This window comes from Pleurodeles waltl, chromosome 3_1, assembly GCF_031143425.1.
Source record: "Pleurodeles waltl isolate 20211129_DDA chromosome 3_1, aPleWal1.hap1.20221129, whole genome shotgun sequence".
NCBI classification, from domain to species: Eukaryota; Metazoa; Chordata; class Amphibia; order Caudata; family Salamandridae; genus Pleurodeles; species Pleurodeles waltl.
Genome location: NC_090440.1, coordinates 658281721 through 658301989, shown reverse-complemented (window position 1 = coordinate 658301989; position 20269 = coordinate 658281721).

Genomic DNA, 20269 nt, shown 5'->3' with positions numbered 1-20269 from the left:
AAAAAATGAGGAGAAATGAAAATATTTCTCCTCATTATGCCTGCGTAAGGTTTTGGCACTGCTCCAGTTTACGTGATTTTGTAAATCTGGGGCAGCGTCAAAATACAAGGGTGTTGTGTGGGAACACCCACCACAACGCCCATGGAACGCCTCCTTGACGCAAAGTAAGGCAACACAGCGGCTTGCGCTGCTTTGCCTTACTCCATATCTATGAGGCCATGCAAAGCCGCGTAGGGTGGCTGTGCGTCGCCTCATAGGTATGACTGAGAGGCTTGTGTGGCCGAGCGTCAATAAAAGTGATGCTCTGGTGTCGCAAGCCTCTCATAAATATGCCCCAAAATATTCTGAACGTTTTTTATTTTAGGTCTTTCTTCATCAGGCAGCTACATATAAAATAATAGGCAGCTTAAAAGAAAAATACATTTAAAAAGTGGTTACTCATTGGGAAATGCACTGTAGTGCATTTTGAAACCTCTATTAGTTAATGCACTGCAGAGGTTTGTGTGTATCCAGACAGCCACAGAATTAAATCTTGGTTGGTACAGTGGAGAAAAGTGACTTTTGTATTTTTAGTGCCACAGGGTTACAGCCTGTGACAGAGAGCACTGTGAAAATGTATGTCATTATTTTATATTTGAATTACACACAGTATAAGATAGGCCACTGCAAAATGCAGAGAAATGTTTAAGATAAAATGGTGATTCCAAAATGTAGATTTAAGTAATATCACACAATATATAATACATTTTTTAATAGCTGTCCCTTCAACACCTCCTCAGGGATAGTAAACACTATGTAAATACAATTGCAATTAAAAACACACACTTCACAGCCCAGTTGTTAACTCTTTGCACTGCCACTCAAAAATATATGTATGTATATTTTACCATTTGCATTTGCAGATCAACTGGTAGCTCACATTTTCATTTCATTCAGGAAGCAGGCCCCTGGCAGGATGGCTTCTGTAGCTGTATGTGCAGCTGCCTTTCACAGCACAGGAGACTCATCAATTAAAGTTCAACTGAAGCATTTTAATGATCAGCTGGGGAAATGCGCGACCCCCTTTCTAGGACTCCACAGCCCCCCTGGGGGTCGCGACCCACAGATTGAAGACCTCTGCCATAGATGAACAAGGTAAAACTCTAGGGTGCTGTCCTAACCCTCCTTTCATGATAATCACAAGCTTTGGGTAGTGAGCTATGTAAAGGCATACGAGGAAATGACAGAGGATATCTGTCCTCCTGGGGACCGCCAGCTCCTCAGCTCCATGAAAAAAAACTTTTATGGAAGTTTAATCTCCCACTATTAATAGATGGCAGATGCAGAAGGCAGGTAATGACCCAAGTGTTTGTGGAGCCCATTCATTCAGGGGCACAAATGTGATGGATATCCCGTCTCCCGTATTACGAGTCCATTATATCCTATGGAACTCGTAATACGGTGGGCGGGATATCCGTCATATTTGGGACGGATTAACCCCCTCCACCAAAGTTGTAATCAAGCCCTTAGTCTGTTAATACTTTTCCAGCCTTATTTTCCATTGTCTCTCGTCAAGACCTTGTGACTTCAGATGTCAGTAGCCGCCAGTAACCGCCAAAACATGGCAAGAAAAGACAAAATTATGAGACAGGGTTGACAAATTTATGTGGCAAAAAAAGTCCAGTTGTGAATTTACAATGATAATAGGTCTAACTCAAGAATATGCAAGACCTATTGCATTGCAAATGCTTGTTTATCTAGTGCCTACGATCTTCCTTGCTTCCTGCTGCACTGACCCACTAACTCCCTTTCTCAAACCGGAGGTTTTTGGAAAACCACTTTGGAGTTTTTTGAAGTGTAGAGTGCAGAGAATCAGATGTGAGATACGTGGCGAGGTAGCTGTCCAATAGGACCAGTGCCATAGGGTTGAGGACTACAGTGTGCAGACGCGGCCAGCCCAGGTGCTGGTGTGGCTTGGTCACTGTTTAGTCATCCCCCACCAAATCTGTATTATTTTATCTGTCCATCCGGCGGCCAGAGAATTAAAACTTTTTCTGGAAAATCAGGCAGCCAGTGCCTTCATAATCTGAGTTCCACAGCCTCTACAACTTTGACTAAATCAAAGAAACCAACAAGGGATCCCTCAAAAAATCTTACTTCTGGTCTTATTTCACATATAACAGATACAACTGAGGGACAAAATGCAAAGTTCACAGCCCAGGCTAACTTAGCTGGGAAGGATGTTGAGGTAGGCCTGCTTTCGACATTAAATTCAGTACCTTTGGGGGGCGTGACCGACCACCAAGATGGCCGCCACACTGTGAGGCTCTGCTTGGCGGGGGAATCAATCCTCCCGCTTCTCCTGAAGAGCAGCCACCCGATCCCCGGGTCGCATTGATAGAGACCCGGGGAAGCATTAGGAGGCTGCGGGTGGCGGCGGAGCGCCGTTTGGATGGCGAAAGGTGAGCTGGCCTGCCCGGCGTCTCCGGGTGGGCCTAGCCGGGGTCGAGGAAGAGTGGGCCTCGGCTGATGAGGCGGGCCGGGCCGCTGCCAGTGCGTCCTCCTGAGTTGCACAGGGGAGCGACCCCTTGATTTTTTGGGCCTACATAGGCTCCAGTAGTTGGGGATGAGGGCTTTGGAAGCAACTCCCCACGCCCTTTCTCCTCTTGGCACACGCATTCGGTGGCCTGATTTCTTTCCCCTGCGGGGCCCGTTCGGTGGCCAGGGTGGGTGTCTGCGGGGGTGTGGGCCCCTTGTTGTGCTGGAAGCCTCTCCGGGGTGCCTCTCTTGAGCTTGGGTGCTTTTTGGAGCTTGCTGCTGCCTGGGGGCTGCGGGGTGTGGGCCTCCCCCCCTTTTTTCTTCCTGTGTGGCGAGTTAGTGACAGCTTGAGGAGCAGTGGCCTGGTGCCTCGGCCTAGATTGGGGCCTGGCTATGGATGACTGGCGGGACCTGATGGGCAGTGGGACTCGAGCCGTGTGGCCCTGCAGTGCAGTGGACTCCTGCGGCTGGGTCCGCTCTTGTGGTTCTTGTTGTGAGATCAGCTTTGGGGCCCCGTTACTTGGTTCCCTACGTCTGACTTGTACCGGACGGGACCGGTGAATGGGAGCATGTACCTGTGTGGTGTTCTTGTCCTGGGTGGCCTTGCTTGGCGGATGGCCAGTGCTGGTGCGGAACGGTGCACTTAATTGGCACTAACCCAGGGAACTGCACAGAATATGGGGAAGGCTGACCATAATCAGCCTAAACTCACCTTTGAGGGGGGTAAAAAGAACAGTGGTGCTGCCGGACATTCGGCGGATGACCTGCCACCTGAGGAGGGGGCTTCGGCTTCCTCCGTAAAGGCAATGTTTTTAGATCTCAAGCATAGCCTCGCTGGTATCGATGCTAAGCTTGACCATTTGACCGAGCAGATGGATCGTATAAAGGAACGGGTGGATAGTAATGATTCTCATTTTGAGCAGCTGGAATCTCGCACCTCGGACTTGAAGGATGGACGCCGTGGAGACGGGGAACAGTTGCTGCGCTTGGAATGTGAGCTGGAGGTGTTTCGCAACAAGAACGAGGATCTGGAGGCCCAGTCCCGCTGCAATAACATCCGCATTCTTGGCCTTCCCGAGTCGACGGCTATGGGCTGTATGGAGGACTATGTTGAGACTATGTTGTCTGAGCAATTTCCCAGTGAACTCTCCCAGGTACTGGTGGTGGAGAGGGCCCACAGGTCCCGGGGTCCTCGGCGGCCATTGCGAACTCCGCCGCGCTCTATAGTTGTTTGTTTGCTGAACTATCGTGACAGGGACACCATACTTAGACTGGCCAGAGAGCGTAGACCTGTGATTTATAACAACACTGAGTTTAACTTTTTTCCTGACTACACCCCTTGGGTGCAGGCTACCCGTAGGGCTTTCCTGCCGGTAAAGCGCACTTTAAGTCAGACAGATGCCAAATACTCCCTCATTTATCCAGCTAAACTACGAGTGCAGCATAAGGGTAAGTTGAATTTCTTCACTGACCCAAAATTGGCCGCTAAGATTGCAAAATCGGTTCCCAAAAGGGCACTGTCGGAGGGTTCAATGGATTCTGCTGGAGAGAGATGTTTCCTGAATGACAATGACTAAAGGGTTTCAGCTGCTCCGGGGCGATGGAAGCCCCGCACGCTGCCTTATTACTAGTACATTGGTTATTGTTTCCAATATGTAAGATGGCTGCACTATTGTACTTTTTGCATTGTGAGTTCCTCTGCCTCCCATCCCACATGGGATGGTGTTTCGGATGGCCTGTTCCACGCCCCTCTGTATGAGTCCTTTCATACTGCTTGTAGGAAGTTGGTTCTGTATATTCTATTTCAAAGTAAGAAATAGTGTGCACAGAGTCCAAGAGTTCCCCTTAGAGGTAAGATAGTGGCATAATTGGATAATTCTAATGCTCTATTTTGTGGTAGTGTGGTCGAGCAGTAGGCTTATCAGAGGGTAGTGTTAAGCATTTGTTGTACACACACAGGCAATAAATGAGGAACACACACTGAAAGACTTACTCCAGGCCAATCGGTTTTTATATAGAAAAATAACTTTTCTTAATTTATTTTAAGAACCACAAGTTCAAGATTTGAAGTAAACACATAAAATGCAAGGTACTCCACACAGGTAAGTTAGGAACTTTGAATTCGAGCAATGACACATACAGTGTTTGTTAAAATGGCGCTAAGCTATTTTAAAAGTGGACACACTTAAAAAATCACCAGTTCTTGGGGGTGGTAAGTAAAGGTTAGATTGTGAGGGAAGTAAGACACTTATAACTCTCAGTTCCTGGGCATAGGTAGCCCACCTTTGGGGGTTCAAGAGAACCCTAAAGTTACCACACCAGCAGCTCAGGGCCGGTCAGGTGCAGAGGTCAAAGAGGTGCCCAAAACACATAGGCGCCTATGGAGAATAGGGGTGCTCCGTGTCCAGTCTGCCAGCAGGTAAGTACCCGCGTCCTCGGGGGGCAAACCAGGGGGGTTTTGTAGAGCACTGGGGGGGGACACAAGTAGGCACACAAAACACACCCTCAGCTGCACAGGGGCGGCCGGGTGCAGTGTGCAAAGCAGGTGTCGGGTTTTAGATAGGATTCAATGGAGGGACCCGGGGGTCACTCTAGCGGTGCAGGCAGGCAGGCACGGGGGCTTCTCGAGACAGCCACCACCTGGGCTAGGCAGAGGGTCGCCTGGGGATCACTCCTGCACTGAAGTTTGGTTCCTTTTGGTCCTGGGGGCTGCGGGTGCAGTGCTTGATCCAGGAATCGGGTCCCTTGTTACAGGCAGTCGCGGTCAGGGGGAGCCTCTGGATTCTCTCTGCAGGCGTCACTGTGGGGGTCCAGAGGGGTCATCTCAGGCTACTCACGGGGTCGCAGTCGCAGGGAAGTCCTCCATGTGGTGTTGGTTCTCTGGATCTCGAGCCGGGGGCGTCGGGTGCGGATTGTGAAGTCTCACGCTTCCGGCAGGAAACGTGAAGTCTTTGAAAGTTGCTACTTTGTTGCAAAGATGTTGCTGTTTTTGAGCAGAGCCGCTGCTCACAGGAGTTTCTTGGTCCTGGGGGTCAGGGTAGTCCTCTGAGGCTTCAGAGGTCGCTGGTCCCTGTTGGATGCGTCGCTGGTTGCAGGTTTTCGACTCTGGAGACAGGCCGGTAGGGCTGGGGCCAAAGCAGTTGTTGTCGTCCGTCATCTCTGCAGGCTTGTAGGTCACCAGTACTTCTTTGTAGTTCAGGTTGCAGGAATCTCATTTCGTGGGTTCTTGGGTGCCCCTAAATACTAAATTTAGGGCTGTGTTTAGGTCTGGGAGGGCAGTAACAATGGCTACTGTCCTGGAGGGTGGCTACACCCTCTTTGTGCCTCCTACCTGTGGGAAGGGGCACATCCCTAATCCTATTGGGGGAATCCTCCAAAACTAAGATGGAGGATTTCTAAAGGCAGGGGTCACTTAAGCTCAGGGCACCTTAATTTCTAATTATCTCCTCCAGCCTTGCCGCCATAAACGGGGGCAGTGGCCATAGGGGTGGGCATCTCCACTAGCTGGGATGCCCTGGGGTGCTGTAACAAAGGGGATGAGCCTTTGAGGCTCACCGCCAGGTGTTACAGTTCCTGCAGGGGGAGGTGTGAAGCACCTCCACCCAGTGCAGGCTTTGTTCCTGGCCACAGAGTGACAAAGGCACTCTCCCCATGTGGCGAGCAACTCGTCTGGTTGTCGCAGGCTGGCAAAAACTGGTCAGCCCCACACTAAAAGTTGGGTTGGTATTCAGGGGGCATCTCTAAGATACCCTCTGGGTGCATGTTACAATAAATTGCACACTGGCACCAGTGTGCATTTATTGTGCTAAGAAGTTTGATACCAAACTTCCCAGATTTCAGTGTAGCCATTATGGAACTGTGGAGTTCGTGTTTGACAAACTCCCAGACCATATAGTCTTATGGCCTCCCTGCACTTAAGGTTTTGCTTAGACACTCTAGGGGCATAGTGCTAATGCACGTGTCCTCACCTGTGGTATAGTGCACCCTGCCTAAGGGTTGCAAGGCCTCCAAGGCAAGTCAAGAGGGGTGACTTACCTATGCCACAGGCAGTGTGAAGTTGCCCTGGCACTCTGAGGGGAGTGCCTTGTCGACTTAGTCATTTTCTCCCCACCAGCACACACAAGCTGTGAGGCAGTGTGCATGTGCTGAGTGAGGGGTCCCCAGGGTGGCATAAGACATGCTGCAGCCCTTAGAGACCTTCCCTGGCATCAGGGCCCTTGGTACCAGGGGTACCCCGTTGCAAGGGACTTATCTGAGTGCCAGGGCTGTGCCAATTGTGGAATCAAAGGTACAGTTTAGGGAAAGAACACTGGTGCTGGGGCCTGGTTAGCAGGGTCCCAGCACATTTCAATCAAAACTTAGAATCAGCAAAGGCAAAAAGTTAGGGGGTAACCATGCCAAGGAGGCATTTCCTTACATTGCTTAATACTGTTGTTTGGGATGTGTATTTGGGGATGGGTGGCATTGCAGCACAGACCCATTTGGGGGGGTCAGCGTAGGTGGGAGTTTGGGCTGTTATGGTTTTGGAATGCGTCCTGTGTCTTTCTTTCTTTGTATTTACTCCACTCTCTGCTGACGAAGCCTGGATTTTGATGGTGTGGAAGGTTATGTGGCTGGATGAATGTTTGGAATGGCGAGGAATAGCGTGATGCCTGTGCGCTGCCTAACTTGGAATGTACATGGGCTGAATGATGGGTGCAAGATGAGACTGCTGTCTGCTCATATGCAGTGTCATGCGATTGACATTTGCATGTTGCAGGAGACCCACCTGGTTGTGGCCACCCAAAATAGGATAAAGGTTAGCTGGATTGGAGAGTGTCATGCTGCGCTGTATTCGCGCTATGCTAGAGGTCTGGCGATTCTGATTAGGAAGGGGCTACTGTGGCACACCGAAAAGACGCTTGTGAATCCGGCCGGTCGATATGTCACGCTGCGCGGCACGCTGCTGTATAGGCCTTGTAGGTTGGTGTCGATTTACGGTCCAAATACTGATGACCCTGATTTTTTCCGGGAGGTGGGTCGGCTGATTGACTCGTTGTGCTCTGGGACCTTGCTGTAGGGGGTGGGGGAATTTTAATGTGATATTGGATCATGTGGCAGATCGTGAGAGTCAAGCTCGGCCGCAACATGCAAAGGCTGCTAGGGCTCTTTTGCATGTGATGTCTGAGGGTGCTTTGGTAGACATATGGAGGATGAAGCATGGTACTGATAGGGAGGGCACCTGTGTCAATTATGCTCATAACAGCTGGCCCCGTATTGACAGATGGCTTGATACCAGGGATGTTGAGCTTTGGACGAGGTCAGTTGAGCATATGGCACACACTTTGTCGGACCATTCTCCAGTTCTGCTGGAGTTGGCTATACCAGGAGGCCCCTTGCGGGCCTTCATGTGGAGACTTCCTCACGGTGCTCTTAGAGATCAGGTATTCCGAAATTAGATCCGTGATGCCATCCTGCATTATTTTGCTGAGAATCGGGGGTCAGTGGCTTCTGCTGGGACGGTGTGGGAGGCTTTTAAGGTGGTGATTCATGGCATTTGCCTCTCTAAGCAGCATGGAGTGCTGAAGGTGCTGAGGAGGGAGTTGGCGGAATTGGAGGCCCAGCTTGTTGATGTGGAAAAACGCTTAGTGACGAATTGGTCGGACGCTACTCTGGCCACCCTGAGAAGTAAAATGACACAGTATGAGGAGGCTGCATTGCGAGAGGTTTGCTTCTTGGGGGAGCATACTGTGACAAGAAGATACGGAGAGGGGGAGAGAGCTGGTTGTACACTAGCGGGCATGATCCGTAAACTGTGGGCAAGCAATTATATTGTTGAGTTTTCAGCCGGTGATCGTCAAACTGGCACTGACGAGATTAAACGGGTACTCACTAATTTCTATGCGGAACCTCCTGGGTTGGACTGATTATTTTGAGGATATCAGTTTGCTGTGGTTTGAGAATTCACATTGGTTATATCTGGATGTCCCCTTTTCGGTGGAAGACATGGTTCAGCCGATCTGCAGCTTGCCGGGTGATAAAGCGATATAAGGAATATGCTGATATCCTTGCGCTGCACCTCCTGGAGACTATGCGGAAGCTCTGGATGCCGGGGTTCTTCCTGCCTCACTGCGAGAGGCCCTCATTGTGACTATTTTAAAGGCCCGGAAAGATCCGTGCAGCTGTGACTCCTACCTCCCTCTTTCATTAATTAACATAGATAATAAGATCCTGGCAAAGCTAATTGCTGCTCATTTACAGCCTTTACTCCCATCCCTGGTGTTGCCGGACCAATCTGGCTTTGTACCTGGCCGTTCCACCTTGCACAATCTCTGTACCTACTTTGCGGTCTAAGGCGCGATCGACCATGATGACCGCGCGGCGGTGGTGTTCTTGGATGCTACCAAGGCTTTTGACTCCCTTGCGTGGCCATACATGTTTGCCCTGCTGGCTCGAGTCGGACTGAGTCCCAGGTTTATCCAACTGATTCGCTTGCTGTATTCGAGACCTTCTGAACGGTTGAGAATGAATGGTACCATTTCTGATCCCTTTCTGATAGCTAGAGACACTCGCCAGGGCTGTCCACTGTCTCCGTTGCTTTTCGCAATAGCGATGGAGCCGCTGGCTGCTCATTTGAGGCAACATCACAATCATAGAGGATTGGCATTTCGGCAGCGGCCAATACTAATTTCTATGTATGCGGATGATATTGCTCTGTATGTCCGAGATCCGCAGCAACATCTTGATGTCCTGCTCGATGAAATAGTGAGTTTTGGACAGCTCTCTGGGATTACCATCAACAGGTCCAAGTCGGTTGTGTTGCCTCTCTCTGCGGCTACAACACAGTTCCCCTCTGAATATCCAATTGGATGGGCTGATGGCCCGGTGCGGTATTTAGGCATCTGGCTGAGCCGGGACGTCACTACGCTTTGGTCAGCGAATTACGGCAAACTTGCATGGTTGGAAGACAAGGTGGAGATGTGGCGCTCGCTGCTTTTGTCGTTGACGGGGTCACATCACATTAGCGAAGATGGTTATCCTGCCAAAGTTTCTATATCTGTTAAAAAAAAACTCACAGTGAGATCAAGGGGTAGATTTATAAAGGCTTAGATCCGCTCTGGTGAAATTAGTCTGGGTGAGTAGACAGCCCAGAATCTTGTGGGAGAGATTGACACTTCCGTTTGCGATGGGCAGTTTGGCTGCCCCGGATTTAGAGCTTTATTATTACTGTGCGCAGGTGCATTTCGTGCATTTCTGGATGTATCTCATGTGGTATCTGCCACACTTGGCACCTGAAAGTGACACTATATGGCCTGATAGACTGCTGCGTGTGCTGGGGAGCCCGGTTGGGGCCAGGCCGTGTGGGGTTAATACTGTGGCTTGCACTGCGAGGGCTTGGTCTGCGCTGTTGTGGCATGTTAATGTGTGTGAGCCGTTTGCCCCTACGATGCAAGTGTTGCATGTTGCAGACGGGTGGCTGTCGGGAGATGCCCATGTGCATGAGTTTCTCCGTAAGTCTGGTTTGACCACCTTGGGTTCTTGGTTTTCTGATGGGCTGGTCATCTCGTCTAGGGTGGCGCTCGGTGATAGGCTTGACACTCCGATGAACTGGCTATGTGTGCTTAGAATAGGTGCCATGATCTGCTCACGCTACCCCTGTTTCCCTGCGATGCCACTGGTGTGCCGTGCGCTGGAGCTCTTGTATCAGACGCGGTCCCCGCGCAGACTTATCACCAACTTTTATGCTTGTATGCAGAGCGAGTCTCCTGCGGCTGGGATGAGGACGAGAGTACGCTGGGAAGCAGATATCGGTGTGTCCATCTCTGATGAGGTGTGGCGTAGATGCTGCATGTATACGAGAGAGTTGTCCCCTAAATATAGACTGCGCCTTATTCATTTTAAGTTTTTGCATCGGCTGTATCATACGCCTTGAAGCTTGAGACACATCGGTTTGCGTGCTGATGCGCTTTGTGAGAGATGTGGGGCCCCTGATGCGGACTTTCTGCACCTCGCTTGGAGCTGTGCCGGGATGCGTGAATACCAGACAGAGGTGTTGCGCATCAAAGAGGAGATGACTGATACTGAGCTGCTGCACACTCCTAAGCTTGCCCTCTTAGATTATCTGGAAAGGGTCCCCACTGCTCATAGACGACTGATAGGGCTGCTGTTGTTGCTGGCCAAGCGAAGGGTTGCGATGTTCTGGGGATGTAGCAGAATCTCCCGGTGTCGTGAGTGGCTGCAAGATGCTTTGTTCTGTCAAGAGCAGCTGATGATATATTGGGAGCTTATGTCTGAGGGCTTGCGTCCGAAAGACATATGGGGCCCACTTCTAGCTTTTTTGGAAAGTCAAGATTTTAGCAGTGTCTAGTGGCTTGATGCTTCCTGTAGATAGCGATAAAAGGTTTCCTTCCTTCCGTGCTATACCACAAGGGCTGCAGGACTATTGACGCAGTCGGCGGCAGAACTGTTCTGATCTTTCTCTCTTCGATTCTACCTATCATTTCCTCTATTCTTCAATTCCTTCTTCCTTCCCAGCTTTCTGAGTTGAATCTGCCTGTTGTTGTATAGTTCTTTCGTTCTCAATGTGCTCATCAGGAGTGCTCAGATTTTTATAGCATTGTATCATACTTAGTGAAGCCTGAATCCTGTTATGAAGATACTGAGAGAAGGTTGCATTTTGTTGTTGATAACTATGCTTTACTCATTTTATGTGCTGTTTAGGCTGGCCTCTCAGATGTGGGACATTGACTATGTTGTTATTATTGCATAATAATAAAAAATAAATAATAGTAAAAAAGAAAGCAGTACCTTTCGTATCAGCTGTGCCAGTTAAAGCAAAGCAGCAATCGATCCAAGACTGCTTTATGAGAAAAGATCTCTCTCCTTGTATGCTTCACAGCGTGAACTCAGAGACAAGGACTTCACTACTACAAAGGGCAACAGCCAGTCTACCATCCAGCCTACCATCCAATTCACCATGTCCATCTTCAGCATCCATTGTGAATTCACAAGTCCCACAAGCCGTCATTATGACTTTTATGACTTCTGGGACTATTGCTCTGCCTTGCGGGTCTGCCCCTACTGTTAACCTTGTAAAACAAGTAAATCAAGATACTACAGATATAATCAATATTGCCGATATGGAACTTAATTCGGAAACTGATTCGCTCTACGGTCGTGAAGACGGTAGTGCTGTAGGAGGCACAGATACTGATATTGACCTTGAGACTGATCAAGCTGAAATAAAAGTGGACTCTCAATAACTCAATTGTACGAACTGGAACGCTTACGCAATCCAGACTATACTATTTCACATGGACAGGCTTCAAAACCCTATAATTTAGATGCAGGATTAGGCCAAAACAATCAACTTTTGACCAAGGGAAAGCAAGAATTTCAATTCTCAGGAGAGAAAGACACACCCTGGCTTTCCCAGTGTTGACCGAAATGGGAGCAATCAGTAATACTTTGTCACAAACGTCAGATATCTTAACAAATCAATCCTCACTACTATATGAGCAGGTTGCATTTCCTAAGCAGATTGCTGGGGATCTGGCACCAATGAAAGAATATTCTAAAGCATTAACCTCTATTAATCGTAATTTGAGTGAATTAACCACTGCCTCAAACCACCTCAAGCATTTAAACTATATTGTTGACTCTTTACAGCTATGACCAGTAAAACAAAAAAAAACTGATAGCAGATAACATAAAGAATCAGACTCATCTGTTACCTTCTATTACCAAGGGAACTGGCGACTCGGTCAAAACAAATTACTTGAGCCATAATAACATTATAACAAGGGATTTAAGTATGATAAATTTCCCAGTAACCGCACCAGTCCCACAATCCCCCAAGCTGGGAAACATGCCGAGCCACCAACACAGGAAGACCTCCACGACCCCCAAGATGGCTTTGCTCCTTATTTAAGCAAGAAACGTCTCAAAAAAATTAAAAAACTCATGAGGATTTTAGGTCTCAATCAAGCAAATCCAAATATAATCATCCAGGAGCCAATGGAAAACTTTCCCATATTTTATAAACCATCAACGAAAAGGCTGCCTGTAACACAAGCGACTTCAACTTATCACAACTGCTGAAAAGTTAGGAAAAGCCAATACAACAAATACACCCCTGGCAGACAATCTACAAAATGATGAACACATTAAGCACATTTATACTTTTTTTGCGTCGCATTTGCGTCATTTTTTGACGCAAAAGGGGCTATAACTTGCAAAATACAATTGTATTTTGTAAGTTTGTGTCGTCTTTGCGTCAAAAAGTGGCGCAAATGCGGCGCTAAAAAAAAGTATAAATATGGGCCTAAATATATTACAGTTGAAGCAAAGCAGCCTACCTCCTATACGACAATAACGGCATCCAGTGCTGATGAGAATTCGCCAACCATAACTTCTATCCCGGTCAGTTCAACGTTGCCATCTATCTCTGGTACTTCATTGGCAATAACGCAACCATTGTACAGTGAAGTCTTGCAGTCAAGGACATACATTACAGGTCCTAATAATAATCAAAAACATACTTCAACTAACTCAATCTTATCTCCAGTGCCAACCAAGGACGCGGAGCTGCACACATCGATCATGAAAGTTGTAACCAGGATAGCAAAATCATTAGAAGCCAAGCGTTTTACCTGTCTTAGCTAATGCAAGTCCTACTCATGCCCTATCAGTACAAAGTGAATCTTTAAGACTGAAACATGAATCTTATGGAAGTTTCTTTCGTCCGCAACAATAGAGAGCAGCCATGTACGGCGGCTACAATTGGTCCAAACTAGGGTACTAAATTAACTACTCACAATGAGCCACCTCCCAATTAGGAGAAGTGCATAAAAATACTTCACACCAACATACACATTAGAAGGCCCGCATGATACATTAAATCGTCGGAACATATTGAAGGTTTTACATTTCTTCAATGACTTAAGACATTTCACAATCGTTATCAACCGTTTGCTTTAATCGCTGTCACAAAACAAACCGAGACTTAAAAGTCACTAGAAATACATGAACCACAACCCAAAGGATACTGGCACTGAGAGAGACCCTAGTAAACTGGGGAATTTTCGCCTCTCAACCCCTAATGCCTAAATATCCGCATGTGCTCAGGAAACCACATGGGTATGCCGTGTCTCATAATCTCTCACCGACAACCATACCGCATTATAAAGGTCCAGATACCATATTGACATTTTCAAATTTACAAATCACTGCAACAGGAACTGTACCTAATATTCAAGAAGATCTACATATAAGGAACTAGAGTTGTATGCTTTACCCTCCAATGTAGACATTTACAAACTACCTGACCTAGAGTTGTTGGTACAGTTAAGTCGATTGGCCCGGAAAAATGTATTCCATGGAACATTTACTCTCTAGCAGAGGGACTCTAACTTAGCTCAGGCCAAACAATACAAGCATATGAACTTTTCCTTGCAGAGCCAAGAGTATCTAGGGTCAAACTTGCCAGGGTATGTTAAAACTAAATATTTAAGTTTTAGATTGTTTTATATACCGATCTATTTGAGGTGAAAGGGAACCCAGTTTTCAAAGACAAAACTGTTTGTCAACTTTGTGGGCTCACAACCGAATCCCTTATGCACGTTTTATGTATTGTCCCTAAACTTTTGTATTTAAGGAAAAAGTAAGTATTTGCGGCCTATTTTAACAAATCAAAGTAAACATCAACTGTGGAAACTGTCAGATACTGTTTTAGTGTTAGTGGAGATAGTGCAATAACAACATTTCTTGACCAGGCTTTTAAATCATTAATTTAATGATTTTAGCATCCATGATGATATACCCCAACTTGATTCCATCTGTATTTAGATTTAAACACGTTGTTTCTGTATATTGACATTTAATCACATTTTTTGCACACTTTGGGCCATATTTATACTTTTTGACGCAAAACTGCGCTAACGCAGTTTTGCGTCAAAAAAATTAGCGCCGGCTAACGCCATTCTGAAGCGCCATGTGGGCGCCGTATTTAATCAATGACGTTAGCCGGCGTTAGCCGCCGGCGCTGCCTGGTGTGCGTGGAAGAAAACGACGTACACCAGGCAGCGCCGGTGTAGGGGGATATGGAGCTTGGGCGTAAAAAAATGGGGCAAGTCAGGCTGAGGCAAATTTTTCGCCTCAACCCGATTTGCGCCATTTTTTTCGACTCCCAACCCCCATAGAAATGACTCCTGTCTTAGCAAAGACAGGAGTCATGCCCCCTTGCCCAATGGACATGCCCAGGAGACTTCTGTCCCCTGGGCATGGTCATTGTCATAGTGGCATGTAGGGGGGCACAAATCAGGCCCCCCTATGCCACAAAAAAAAATAATAATAATACTTACCTGAACTTACCTTAATGTCCCTGGGATGGGTCCCTCCAGCCTTGGGTGTCCTCCTGGGGTGGGCAAGGGTGACAGGGGGTGTCCCTGGGGGCATGGGAGGGCACCTCTGGGCTCCTTCCGAGCCCACAGGTCCCTTAACGCCTGCCTTTTCCAGGCGCTAAAAAATGGCGCAAAAGCGGCCGTACGTCATTTTTTTGGACCCGCCCACTCCCGGGCGTGAATTTTGCCCGGGAGTGTAAATACGGCGCACATGCCTCGGAGTCAATTTTTTAGACGGGTACGCCTACCTTGCATATCATTAACGCAAAGTAGGTGTCCACGCTAAAAAATGACGCAAACTCCATGGACTTTGGCGCTAGACGCGTCTAACGCCAAAGTATAAATATGGAGTTAGTTTTGTGTCAGAATTGCGTCAAGAAAAACGACGCAATTCAGGCGCAAACGGAGTATAAATATGACCCTTTGTGCTTTTTCACTAAACTCTTGTGTTGAAGAAAAATGATCTTCCATAGATTATTAGAATGTCAAATTAGATCTATTGCAAAGGCTGTTCAAGACTGGGATTTTGTCAGGGACATTACTGCAACAAGAATGCCAAAGACACTCTTATACCAGGTTTGCTAAGTATCATATTGATAATTTCGGTAAATTGTTTTTATACTTCGATCTGATTTTCTTTTTTTAAGCAAATTGCTTTCTTACATTGACTCCAAAGTATATGCTACTCCACTTTTTGTACATAGCCCAAAAATATTGGGGCATATTTAAGAGCCCCTAGCACCACCATAAGGCGGTGCTAAAGTGGCATTACACCACACCATATTCACAAAGTGGCACAATGCATGCTATGTGCCACTTTGTAAACCCTTGCACCACATTATGCCTGTGCCAGGCATAATGTATGCAAGAGAGGCGTGCTCTGTTGGGGGGGGGTGCGGGGGGCAAAAAAATGGTGCAAGAAAATCTAAGAGATTTCCCTGTGACATTTTTTTCAGAACTTTTAACGCCTGCTCAGAGCAGGTGTTAAAAGGGGGCATCCCATTATCTATAATAGGCCTCTATGTACTCTGCAGGAGTAGCACCAACATTTTGGTGCTACACCTGCAAAGTACATCAATAGCGTTAAAAAAATTGTGCTATTGCCCCCTACCCCGTGCAATGGTGCGCCGTATTTTAAATACAGCGCCCACATGGTGGCGGTAGGGGGTGCTAAGGTATGTAAGGAAAGTGGCGCTGCACTTTGTGCAGCGCCACTTTTCTCAAATCCACCCCTTTGTATTTAAGAAAAGAAACCGCCAGTGATTCTCATAAAGCTAGAATAAAATCTACTGTATAAAATGACCGATGCCATATATAATAAGGGACAACAGTGCAATAATAATTTCAATGAACCTCTTTGATCTGTCTTATAAAACATCAACTTTGTGATTTAAATGTTTTGTCTTATACTTCGAATTGAACTCGTCTGTATCCAGATTCACGCTAATCGTTTTTTGCCTTGATTTTAAAATATTATGATTTTAGTGTTTTTAATGATCATCTGCTATTTGTAGCGAATGTGATGCTCACCTGTTATTATAATCTTTTTAATAATACATTAAAGTTCCATTACTACTAATACTACGTCATACCTTTTATTACCCATTTGCAGGTAGTTTCTCACACAGACTTCTAGCTTTTTTGAGATGGTGAAAGCTCATGATTTAAACTAAGAAGCCACAGTATTTTCTTGCAGCATTCCTGCCTCATTTGCAACCTTTACGCAGCCGGTAACTCCCATCACAGAGCTCATCGATATTCCCGGTAGGATGACCACTCGTCTGTAAATTTCACAGACTGCCTGTAATTTCGCCCTGCCGTCCGTTGTCTGTGATGAAAGGCTTAACAGACGGCATTTGTCCGTAATTTTAGCCTTTCACCAAAAGGACAAGGGATGGTAGGGCGAAATTACTGGCAGATTCCCCAGCTGGAGTGGAAGGCAGGGAGTCTCCTGTGCTCTGAGGGAAGGAGGGGCAGACAGGTGAGAAACAGACCTTCTTGCCAGGGTGTCTCCTTCCCTAAAGAAATGCAAATGTGGGCAACTGGTAAATCTGCAAATGTAAAAGGGCTTGAAAACCTACATTGACTTTAACCATAGGAGTCACTCGAAGCTTTCTGATGGCAAATATGTTTTCCTTTAGAGAGGTACTGTAATGGTGTTCCAAGGTGAGTTGTGGAGTGTGTGGTTTTAATGGAGTGTTATAAAAAAATGTTAGTACTAGGTATAAACTGTATATTATTCAAATATGTATTTGAGAAGCACTTTTTTTTATTTAACCAAAATATATTTGCGCATTTTGTAGCAGCCTATATTATGATGTAATTGTATTTATATAGGGCTTACTACCCCTGACGAGGTGTCGAATGTATGTTTAAAATAAGGACTTACACATTCACAGTTCTTTCAGGGACCTCGGTACCGCATAGTACTAACAAACATTGGCAAAGCCAATAGGTCTCGTCTACACAAGAGTTATTGGCTTTGCCAATGTGTTTTAGCCACATTATACACCAGAGTGGCTGCTGTTCAGCACGGCTAAAAGTTAGTGGCATAGTGGTGTGGAGTAGAGTGGCATAGAAGCAGTGGCGTAGAGTACAGTGGTGCAGAGTACAGTGCAGTGGGGTACAGTGCAGATGTTTAGAGTGCATTGTCGTAGAGTGCAGAGATTTAGAGTGCTAGGGCATGGAGTGGCATGGGACAGAGTAGAGTGGCATAGAGTGCAGTGGAGTAGAGTGGCATACAATAGAGTGGCAGAGAGTGCAGTAGTGTAGAGTGGTGCAGTAGCATAGAGTGCAGAGTAGACTCATGTGGAAGAGAGTGCAGGGGCGTAATGTAGAGTGGTGCAGTGCAGAGTAGAGTATAGTGCTGTAGAGTGCAGTCGCGTAGAGTGGAGTGATGCAGAGTAGAGTGGCATAGAGTGCAGTGGCATAGAATGCAAGGGCATAGAATGCAGTACTACAGAGTAGATTGGTGTTCAGTACAGTGGCGGAGAGTGCAATATTGCAGGGTAGAGTGACAGTGCAGTGATGTAGAGTGGAGTAGAGTGGCACAGAGAGCAGTGACGTAGAATACAATGGTGCAGAGTAGAGGGTAGAGGCATAGAGTGCAGTTGCTTAGAGTGGATTGGCGCAGAGTGCAGTGGCTTACAGTGGCATGGGATAGAATAGCATAGAGTGCAGTGGAGTAGAGTGGCATACAATAGAGTGGCAGAGAGTGCAGTAATGCAGAGTGGTGCAGTGTCATAGAATGCAGAGTAGACTCATATGCCATAGGGGTGCAGTGGCGTAGAGTGGTGCAGAGTGGAGTATGGTAGAGTGGTGCAGTGCAGAGTAGAGTATAGTGCCTAGAGTGCAGTGGCGTAGAGTGAAGTTATGCACAGTGCAGTGGCATAGAGTGCAGTGGCATAGAATGCAGTAGTACAGAGCGGAGTGGTGTAGAGTGCAGTGTTGCAGAGTAGAGTGTCAGTGCAGTGGTGTAGAGTGGTACAGAGAACAGTGGCATAGAGTACAGTGGTGCAGAGTAAAGGGCAGTGGCATACGGTGCAGTTGTTTAGAGTGCACTGGTGGAGAGTGCAGTGGCATAGAGTGGCATGGGGCAGAGTAGAGTGGCATAGAGTGCAGTGGAATAGAGTGTATTGGTGCAGAATGTAGTAGTACAGAGTAGAGTGGTGTAGAGCGTAGTGGTGGCCAGTGCATTGTTGCAGAGTAGACTGTCAGTGTGCAGTGGCGTAGAGTGCATTAAACTAGAGTGCAGTGGTCAGAGTGGCATAGAGAGCAGTGGCATAGAATAGATTGTTTCAGAGTAGAATGCAGTTGCATAGAGTGGAGAGGTGCAGGGTGAAGTGCAGTCGCATAGAATGCAGTGGCACAGAGTGCAGTGGCATAAAGTAGATTGTTTCACAGTAGAGTGAAGTGGCTTAGAGTGGAGAGGTGCAGGGTAGAGTGGAGTTGCATAAAGTGGCATAGAGAGTGATGGTGTTTTGTAGCCATTTTAGAAATCGTTCCATGCACGTTATTTTGACACATTAGTCCGCTGTGCACTTTAACCTAGATATATTTTATTCGGCTTTGCATTGTTATTTTTACAATAACCAGTTTTACGGTCTTGTTTTATTTTCATCTGTCTTACTGTTTTTGCTTATTCAGCACTGTGTTCTCAAACAAGACATTCTTGATCACTCTGTGCTTCATTCAAGGCTACAGTTTGGTACATTGCAGGTGAACGTGGTAGAAGTTTAGTCTCCAACATTCGTAGAAAATACACATCCTTACGTAGGGACATTTTCTTAGAACATCAGCTGTGTTATTATAAAAACACTTCCTAGTCCCATTACACGTTAAGAGGGAGCCAGGGAACCACGACTGTAGGCTGATTGCTGAACGCTTCGCTACAGATGCTAACGCAGACTACAGGCCTTTGCTCAGGTATGAAGGTTGATGTCCTCCCAGGGAAACCTAAAAGGCAGAATTAGAGCTTAACATGTGGTGTTCAGATTATGACTTAGATAGGAAACAGTCCATCAATCCTAGTGACAATATGATAGCGTTATTCTTATGCTTCACTCTTCTCGTCACCATTTTAATACTGTCATGTGGTGTCGTCCTGGTTATTGCAGCTCACGCTTTGCTATCTAAAATGCAGTTGTTTTATTAAACTTAATATTGAAACATATACTGCTTCTGTCTATCATTTGTATATGAGACTGTATTGTGAATGAGAGAACCGGCTGTGACATGAGTAACCACGACTTCCCTGAGAAGCCTAATATGTCATGCGCTCGGCTGCCCAATCATTCCTATCTTCTGGTAGAGATGAGGCACTGCTAGTTAGCCGGAGCAAAACCCGGATTTAGAGTGACAGGTGTCACCCACCGTGGGTCGGACTCAGTCTCCCACACTGTGGATGATCTTGCTGCTCAAAATCCAATAGTCTCATTAGAATAATGAGAGCCTACGCGACATGGCGCCGCCAACATTTGGTCAGGCTCTAATTTTCGGGTCCTCCAGAGTATATCTGTCTCATTATATATAAAATATCGTATGCGGAGACGTCCGTGGTGCTGAAGATTTCCACCACAGCTGTGTAGTTGATCCTACTACAGCTGGAGGTTGTTCAAGCTTGAACCTTAAAAGGAAAACCCCATTTTGGTGTGCCTTCTCTGAACTCATAGTGTTACTATCATGGCGAATCCCCAACAGGTACAAATAGTGGTTAACATGAGACAACCTCTAACAGCACATTTATTAGCAAATGGCCTAACGGCCCAGGGGGGTCCAGTCACATTTGTGGTGGACGCCCATGCAGCTTACAGAACAGAGCTTTTTTACTCTTGGGTCACATTTCCAGCAGTTGATGGGAACACAAATACATT